General features: G+C 35.7%; 1 long non-coding RNA gene across 1 annotated transcript; it reads right to left on the bottom strand.

The window, feature by feature from the left end:
• Positions 1 to 4,420: 4,420 nt before the first annotated feature.
• Positions 4,421 to 7,014, bottom strand: LOC132709393 (uncharacterized). The gene is made up of 2 exons (XR_009620385.2): positions 6,700 to 7,014; positions 4,421 to 4,745 (listed from the first exon to the last, which is right to left on the bottom strand). It is a non-coding gene; the product is annotated as an uncharacterized LOC132709393 (long non-coding RNA).
• Between the last annotated feature and the right edge of the window lie 921 nt (positions 7,015 to 7,935).

Here is a 7,935-nt window from a genome sequence, read left to right as displayed (position 1 = left end):
CCCACCCCTGTCTCCATCCTTACTTTGCAGTTAGGCAAAGAAACCATTGAGACTTACTTGAATTACTTTCAAATATAATCTTGGTTTTTGTAGTATGGGGACATTGCCATCTTAGCTTGAGGAGATGTTCAGTATGTATCAAAATGATCAATACATTACATTACTGGAAACTGTTGCTTTCAGAAAATTTAAATGAGATTCTCAGCTGAGAATTCCTCTTACATAACAATTATCAGTAATGGGTACTGCTTACTATGTAGCCTTTACTAATTCTATTGTCCGCAATGTAACACAAAGCAGATTGAGCTGTATGGCTGGGGAACTATGACCTGAGTTTATGGTAAAGTTCTGAAAAATTGTATAAAAGTGTGTGTCTCGCTTCCACTATTGAAGTTAAGCATGTGTTGCATTTTAAAGCCAGTTAATGAACTGTGCCTTTATTGCTCCTTTAAGGACAATTCAATTTCTCCTTCTGAACAAAATTGGTCAGATGTACACCCAAGCAAACATTGACTAGGTCAAATTGTACACTGCGTCCTCAGCAACTTTCAAGAAACTTGAAAGACAAGGAATTGTTCTCTTAAGTAATCTAATTTGAGACTTCAGAAATAGAGAGTGAGAGTGAGTGAGTGAGAGAGAGCTGTGGTGCATGATGGTGCTAGGGCAATATTGATAGAAGTAAAAACAGATTATTCAAACTTGTAGTTAAATAGGCAGACTACATATTTAGATGCTTAGATGCTTTTTCAAATAAAATATGAACTTAAGGAACCCCATGCTCTCTACAGAGGGCTCCCGGAGGCTCCAACTGGTCCAGAATACAGCCACGCAGGTGATTATAGGGTCGACATGGAGGTCCCATGTAACACCTCTCCTGCGAGAGCTGCACTGGCTTCCGGTGATCTTCCGGGTGCACTTCAAGGTTTTGGTTCTCACCTTTAAAGCGCCCCATGGCTTAGGGCCCGGATAGCTATGAGACCACCTTCTGCCACCGATAACTTCCCACCGGCCAATACGCTCCCACAGAGAGGGTCTCCTCAGGGTGCTGTCGGTCAAGCAATGTCGACTGGCGACCCCCAGGGGGAGAGCCTTCTCTGTGGGGGCACCCGCCCTCTAGAATGAGCTACCCCCAGCAATACGAATGATCCCAGACCTCCGTACTTTCCGCCGGGCTCTGAAGACTTTCTTGTTTCAGCGAGTCGGACTGGCTTAAAATTTTAATTGATTAAAATTTATGGGTAAGGGGTTTTAAAATTGGAAAGCCAAATTAGATTTAATTATTTTTAATTTATTTTAATTTTTATACTGCATGTATTTTAACCCCGGCTGTTCACCGCCCTGAGTCCTTCGGGAGAAGAGCGGTATAAAAATTTAATAAAATAAATAAATAAATAAATAAATTTATCAAACACCAGGACTGGAGGGGAATCATGAGCACACTTGTCCAATATCTTTATACTCTCAGTTTTACCAGGAAACAGAATGACATGGACATCTGGCAGGAATGTTTCACTTACCTTCAGCTATTAGTAGCTTGACAACTGCTATACAAAAACTATATTTGAGTTACACATTTAGGAGCTGGAATCTTCAGGCTGAAGGAGGGAAACACACGCAGACATGCAGAGAGAGAGAGACAGAGAGAGAGAGAGAGAGAGAGGGAGGGAGGGAGAGAGAGAGAGAAAGAAAGAGAGAACACACATACTTGTATAGAACTTTATGGTGCACCACAGGAGTTTTTTATACAAAAGCATTCAAAGTTATCCTATTATCTGCCACTACCATTTTTACCAAAGTACTTTACTTCGGACAACTAAGTTTCCGCAGAAAACAAACAAAACTGAATTTTCATGTAATATGTCTGTAAAATATTCCTTAGGAAATTTGCAGTTTTTATTGACAGTTTCAGAATTAAGAAAGGAGCAATAGTTAAGAGAGTGGGCATGTCATCACTTTTTCTTTTTCCTTAGTCTTCTTGGTTTAAAATCTCCCTAGGAATTGCTGCTGCTAAGCATATATGCTGCCCTCAGATGATCTTTGGGCTGTAAAAATAACACTTTTCCTCCACTTTGATATACTGTTATTGCCCACACATGGAGTGAGTAATAATTGCTAGTTTCTTGAACACAAGAAATTTATCACTACTTAAAATAAAAGGGCAAAAACGCATAGGAAAAAAGAATTGTGTATTTTAATAGTTGCATAGAAGAAGGAAAATTTTATTAAGCTACATGGTAATCTTCTACATCTAGGATGGTCTTTAAGTTTGAGGGATATACATCATTTATATTAGAAACTTCCTAACTAGAGTTTAATGAAAAAAGTACACATAATTAAAACATTCTAAATCCAGGGTATTTTTTTTCACAGCCAAAAATGAATAGAAGTCAAATCCTTCCACACAAAGTTCTATCTTTGAATACCCCAATTTCAAGAGTTTTAAGGGCAGCAATATAATTACTAGCTTTCTATTGCTATTAAACAACTGGTAATCAGAAATTCTTGCTGATCTACTTCAGATTTTCAGAATTCTGTTATTAGATCCACAACTAGCTTCTATTCCTAACCCAGTTCTATGTAACGAACATTCTCCATTCTGTTCTCTGAAGAAAATATAATCCTTGCCAGATTTTGTCAGAGCTACATTCACCTTCTGAAATAAACATCGATTTTAAATGTACCGTATACTCTAATATTGCTAGTTGAAAAGTATTCTGGAAGCCACACATACATAATATTTGCTATGTATATGTATACACATAACAACATTTCCTCCGGTATCAAGGCGCATTTAAAATCAGTTCTTCAAAAAAATATGTTTGACAGCTTAATGCAGCATAAATAGATAGTAAACAAAGCAGCCTGATATCAATTGTTAGAAAGTACTATTTTTGTTAGTTATTACAAAGGGCAACCATTTCTCACCATGTCCCATATCCCAGCTGCAACAGCAAATGGGATATGGGATACAGATGTTATTCTTGGCTTTCTGGAATCCTCACCAAAACTCCAATGCTACTTGCTCAGCTTTAACAAAGAGGGATCAGGCAGTACCATCTGCAAGTTTAGGGCATGCTGTACATTTTCCAGGTCAACTTCTCTCATTGTGAGGATATTGAAAGATACTCTTGGGACACCATGAAGAAAAGAATGCAATTACTTATGCATCTGTTACTACATCTGTTTTGTGGAGTTATGCAGCCATGAATCTGCTTTTACGTTTAAGCCCACCATTAAGCCCTATAGATTGAATAAACTGATCAGCTACAAACTGATGTTTCTGATCCTCTTTATCAATTCCCCTTTGAAGCCACATTGTGTTTGACTTAAATGAAGCATGTTGGCTCTGGCTAATGTATCAAACATAAATTACAGTGCTAAGGATGTTGCCAGGTTAGGGTTAGAATTAGAATTGGATTTTAGGGAGGTTATATTTTTTATTCTATACAGTACAAGATTTTAACCTAATGCTAAAAATTAATGGGAATACCACATGTTGCAAGTATTAGATCCAAGGGATGACTACTTGTTCTATCACTGCAACTTTCCTCATATTGTATGCTTCATTGGCATTAATAAAAAAGTGCAGTAATATAAACAGACCTTAAAATTGTACTGTTCTGAGAGCTACCTTGCTCTTGAGTCTAAACAACAAACCTGCACCAGCGCCAGATACATAAATAGTTATAGCTTCTATCATAAACTACTGCTTTACTGTTAATTCCTCCAGGGATTATACCTAATTCTTCAGTATCAGTATTTCTAACTGTTGTATAAATCTTAGTATGTTGTATCTGCCATGTTAAATACATATAAATACAGTCCATTTTATATTACAAAGGCTCTAGTACTAAGAGGCAATTCTATGTAGGAAAAATTCCATCCATGCTATGCTATGCTATGCTATGCTATGCTATGCTATGCTATGTTATGCCATGCCATGCCATGCCATGCCATGCCATGCCATTCTATTCTATTTATATTGATTTTATAGCCAAATCTAGAAAAATGGTATCAGGTTGTATCCAGTATATTTTACTATAAATCCCAATTAGAACGATAAAAAGCTGCTGAATTCCAAATATAACATTATTTACTACAGTGCAAATAAATAATAATAATTACTGTGCTAGAACATTAGCAGAGAGGAGGATACAATCCAAATTCCATATTATATATAATAAAGTAAACAAAACTCATGCCAGACTTCTCTCCTCCCTGTCTGGACCAGAAAGAGTTCAGAGTCTCTCAGAGTTCTGGTTAGTAATATTTATTAGAAGAAAGGTTAAGCTTGTCACACAAGAATTCTAGCTGATACTCTACTCTCAAATAAGAACCCAAGATAAATGTAGTTTAAGAAAGTGACATTCTAGCCCATTGCTCATGTTTTCTTTTACATAAAGGCAAAGAAATTTGTTTCTTTTATGGAGGTAGGGAGTCTTTATTAGCTGGTTGTTTTGCTGCTAGACCACTTTTCACAGTGGGAAATGTATCTCACAAATGATAACAAACAAGTTTGCAAATTTTCAAGTTCTGCTGTTTTCCAGAACTTTTCTCAGATAAGGTATTGCAAAAAGCAGCAGTGGTCAATAAGCAATATCTCACATAAGTTTCTTTGTTCATCTCCTCTCTGGAAACACTTGAGGCCTCTTGCATGCAAAGCATAGGAACCAGTGAGCAATCACTCTTCCACAGATTTGAGTAAATGTCCATTACATTTCAACTTTAAAGAAACACAAACTTTCCTGTGTGAGAAAAAAAAAGTTCTTTTGACGTATGACTTAGCACTACCAATTAAAACTTACTGTGCAGTTAATTTTTCTCTTTAATAAGGAGGGTTGGGGAGTTACATATAAATGGAAAGAAAAAAAGGTGGAAAAAAACAATGAACAAATTTGTCAGAGGACTTTGTGGAAGATTATATTTTAGGGCACAAGATGAAATGAACTGTCAGTTTGTTTGTAAATTTAATTCATATGATAACTTATAGCTTTTAAATATGTATTCCTATCATACTTTTTTTCAATTATGATATTTTCCATTTCACCCAGAATTCAACTGAAACAGTTCCAGACATCCAGACTTTCCACTGCTTATCTCTGCATTTTTATAAGCATGACATTCTATTACAGTTTAGTTCAGATAGTGTTAATCTTGATCAGATACCTCTTAGATGTTCCAATACACAGTTAACCTAATATCATTAGACTACTTTGGAAATATAAATATACATTCTGAAATTTGCATGATGGTTTGTTTGGATGAACCCACTTTTTCCTAAAGTTCAGTCATTTCAGACTAATGCTGCTGGCTTCTCCTGCGCTGAATTTAAATCAAGATATTGTTTCATATAAACTTCACATGGCTTTACCATGAGTAGATAAGTAAATAGTTTATTCTCTGTTTTGAAATTTACTGAATGGCTTGGGCCAATTGTTGTTTGTCATCTTAATCTACATCCCACTGGAATCTCACTTAAGCATAATAATAAATCATGAATTTCAGTGGAATTTAATTTACTGTGCAGTTCAGCCTGCATATGTTTACATCAAACTGGCATAGGATTACAGTGTTGAAATATTGCTTTTTACTATTTAAATTGATAAATATATTGAATAAATGTTTCAAACTCAATTGATATTATGTAGTGGCCATAAATTATCACACCACGGATCCCACACCCAGTTAACCTTGAGTGCATCCTGTAGGATCTATAGGATATGATTTAGCCAGGATCTGAGGGTTATATCCTGGTATCCTACTAAAATATTTGCTTCTCTACTTAACCTGGCATTCCAGAGGTCCCTAAATAAGCAATATTAAGGGATTAGCTAAAAAAACCAATTTTATGTTAGAAACAAAACCCACAATAACATTGGCTAAGAAATTACTAGTAAACACTGTTAAGAGAGCAGCAGGGATCAAATATGGAAAGAGGAACTTAACATTCATTTCTTCAACATTGTCCTCCCACTTGCGCAGAAAATTTAAGATATATGTATATTTTGGACAGGACTGTGCATTGATTCAGAACTTTCCCAGATTAATTATTCAACTCAACAAATAAATAATACATTGTTGCAATATTCATTCTAATACTTAAGACTCCCACAATTACTAAAGTGGATTGAACGGAAAATTAGGGTTTTTCCCTTACAGCTTTCAGAAAATCTATCTATGAAATTATATCTGAGAGTGGAACTAAAAGTACTTTTCCATTTTCTCACTTTATGGCAATGTGATGCTATTCAACTTGCTAAGGCGTATATTTAGAACTTGAGAGATATTTATATTCTAACCAGGTGGATATTCCTCCAGCATCAGATAAGAGAAGAGCCACATCACCTGTTCATACAGGAGCCCTGAATGAAGACAAAGAAAGTTTCTGTCTTAAGAAATTCTAAAGGAGGGAAGCAAGTCAGTTGCTGAGACTTTTGTAACCTTATTTTATCTTCTTTCTTGGTAAAGAATATCTGGAAGAATTTTACTTTCTGTAGAGTTGGAGCAACCAAGAAATTGCTGAAAGTCTGCTATTGTAAAAGCACACAAAAGAGATTTCTTCCAGAATGCAAACTGGTACATATTCTGCTATCTGCTATTGGAAGATCCAGAGGCAAAGAAAGAACAAAGAATTGGACAAAATAATCAGACAAAATAATCAGAAGTACAAGATTGGTATGCAGGCCTATAAAAACTTACACTGATTTTGAGTGGATGAAGTTTGGATTTCTTGTCCAGAATGATTTCTGATTCACTAGAGGAATTGATTATACCTGGGAAATGAGGAAAAGCAGTATGACACTTTGAGGAACTTAATGTTCTTAATAATCTAGTTGGAAGTTATTATTTCCCCCCAAATGTAGGAAAATAAGACATAGACATCATTCTTTGATCTTAAATGTCAGGAGAAAATCAGGGAAGAAGCACTGTTTGTTAAGTGAGATTTAGTAGTAGTAGTCTACATTTGAACTTGAAAGAATAACTAATGCTATGCAACATTTTAAAAGTATTTTTTTCAAGTATTTCCATTGAGAAAAAACAGGTTTTTAAAATATTTTTTTCAAAGAAGAAAGCATCTGTGAAGCTCCTATGAATCAGATCACGGACTTAAATTAAAAGATAGATTGAAAAGGTTAAAGAGTCCCATCTTTCAATGTTTTGACTGACATGCTTTCTTACCCTTGAAAAATGTTCCACCTTGAAGCTGAATTACATCAAAAAGGAAGTCCAATGTATCTCATGACAGAACTTTATTGTTGATTATGTAAACAGAAGTAGATACTTGAATTTACGTATTTCTAATAAAGAAGATCACCGATAATACGGGACTTAGACAATTTAATAATAAATAGTTGATCTAACTAAAACATTGTTTGGCATTTCAAAACTATGGCATTTGAATTACACTTGATACTTAAGTGCTTTGAAAACTTTGTTCAACCTGGGGATTTGAGATATGTAGTTCCAAAGCAAAGAGCCAGGCTGGGAAGAGCTGGTCCAAAACTATTCTGTAGATCAGTGTTTCTCAACTTTCCTCACTTGAAGAAGTATGGACTTTAGCTTGAGAACTGTAAGAGACTGCTGTCTTGTGGTCTCCTCACAAAAAGCTACTGTCTGGAGCACTTGTGGGAAATCTCATGTTTTCTCCCTATTCAGAGGGGATAAGGAGAAAAGATGACATGTAGAACCAGTCTACTTGCCATGTCTTCATTCAGCTGCAGTTGTCAACTCCACTTTTGGCTGAGTCGTCTTCAGTTCACCATTTCTTCTCTAAAAGTCCTTTTTCCTTTTTGTTGATAGCAGATTTACTCTCTGGCATTACAGCCACTCTCCATAATTTCTTAAAGGAAAAATAAAGAGCTTTGACACGACAACCACGCCCACCTTCCATACTTTTAGATGGAATTATTCTGGGGCTGAGGAGTTATTCATTCA

The sequence above is a fragment of the Pantherophis guttatus genome, chromosome 6, assembly GCF_059756535.1.
Source record: "Pantherophis guttatus breed Tessera chromosome 6, ASM5975653v1, whole genome shotgun sequence".
Classification (NCBI taxonomy): domain Eukaryota; kingdom Metazoa; phylum Chordata; class Lepidosauria; order Squamata; family Colubridae; genus Pantherophis; species Pantherophis guttatus.
Note: the sequence above shows the minus strand (reverse complement) of the source record. Positions and strands in the feature narration are given on the sequence as shown.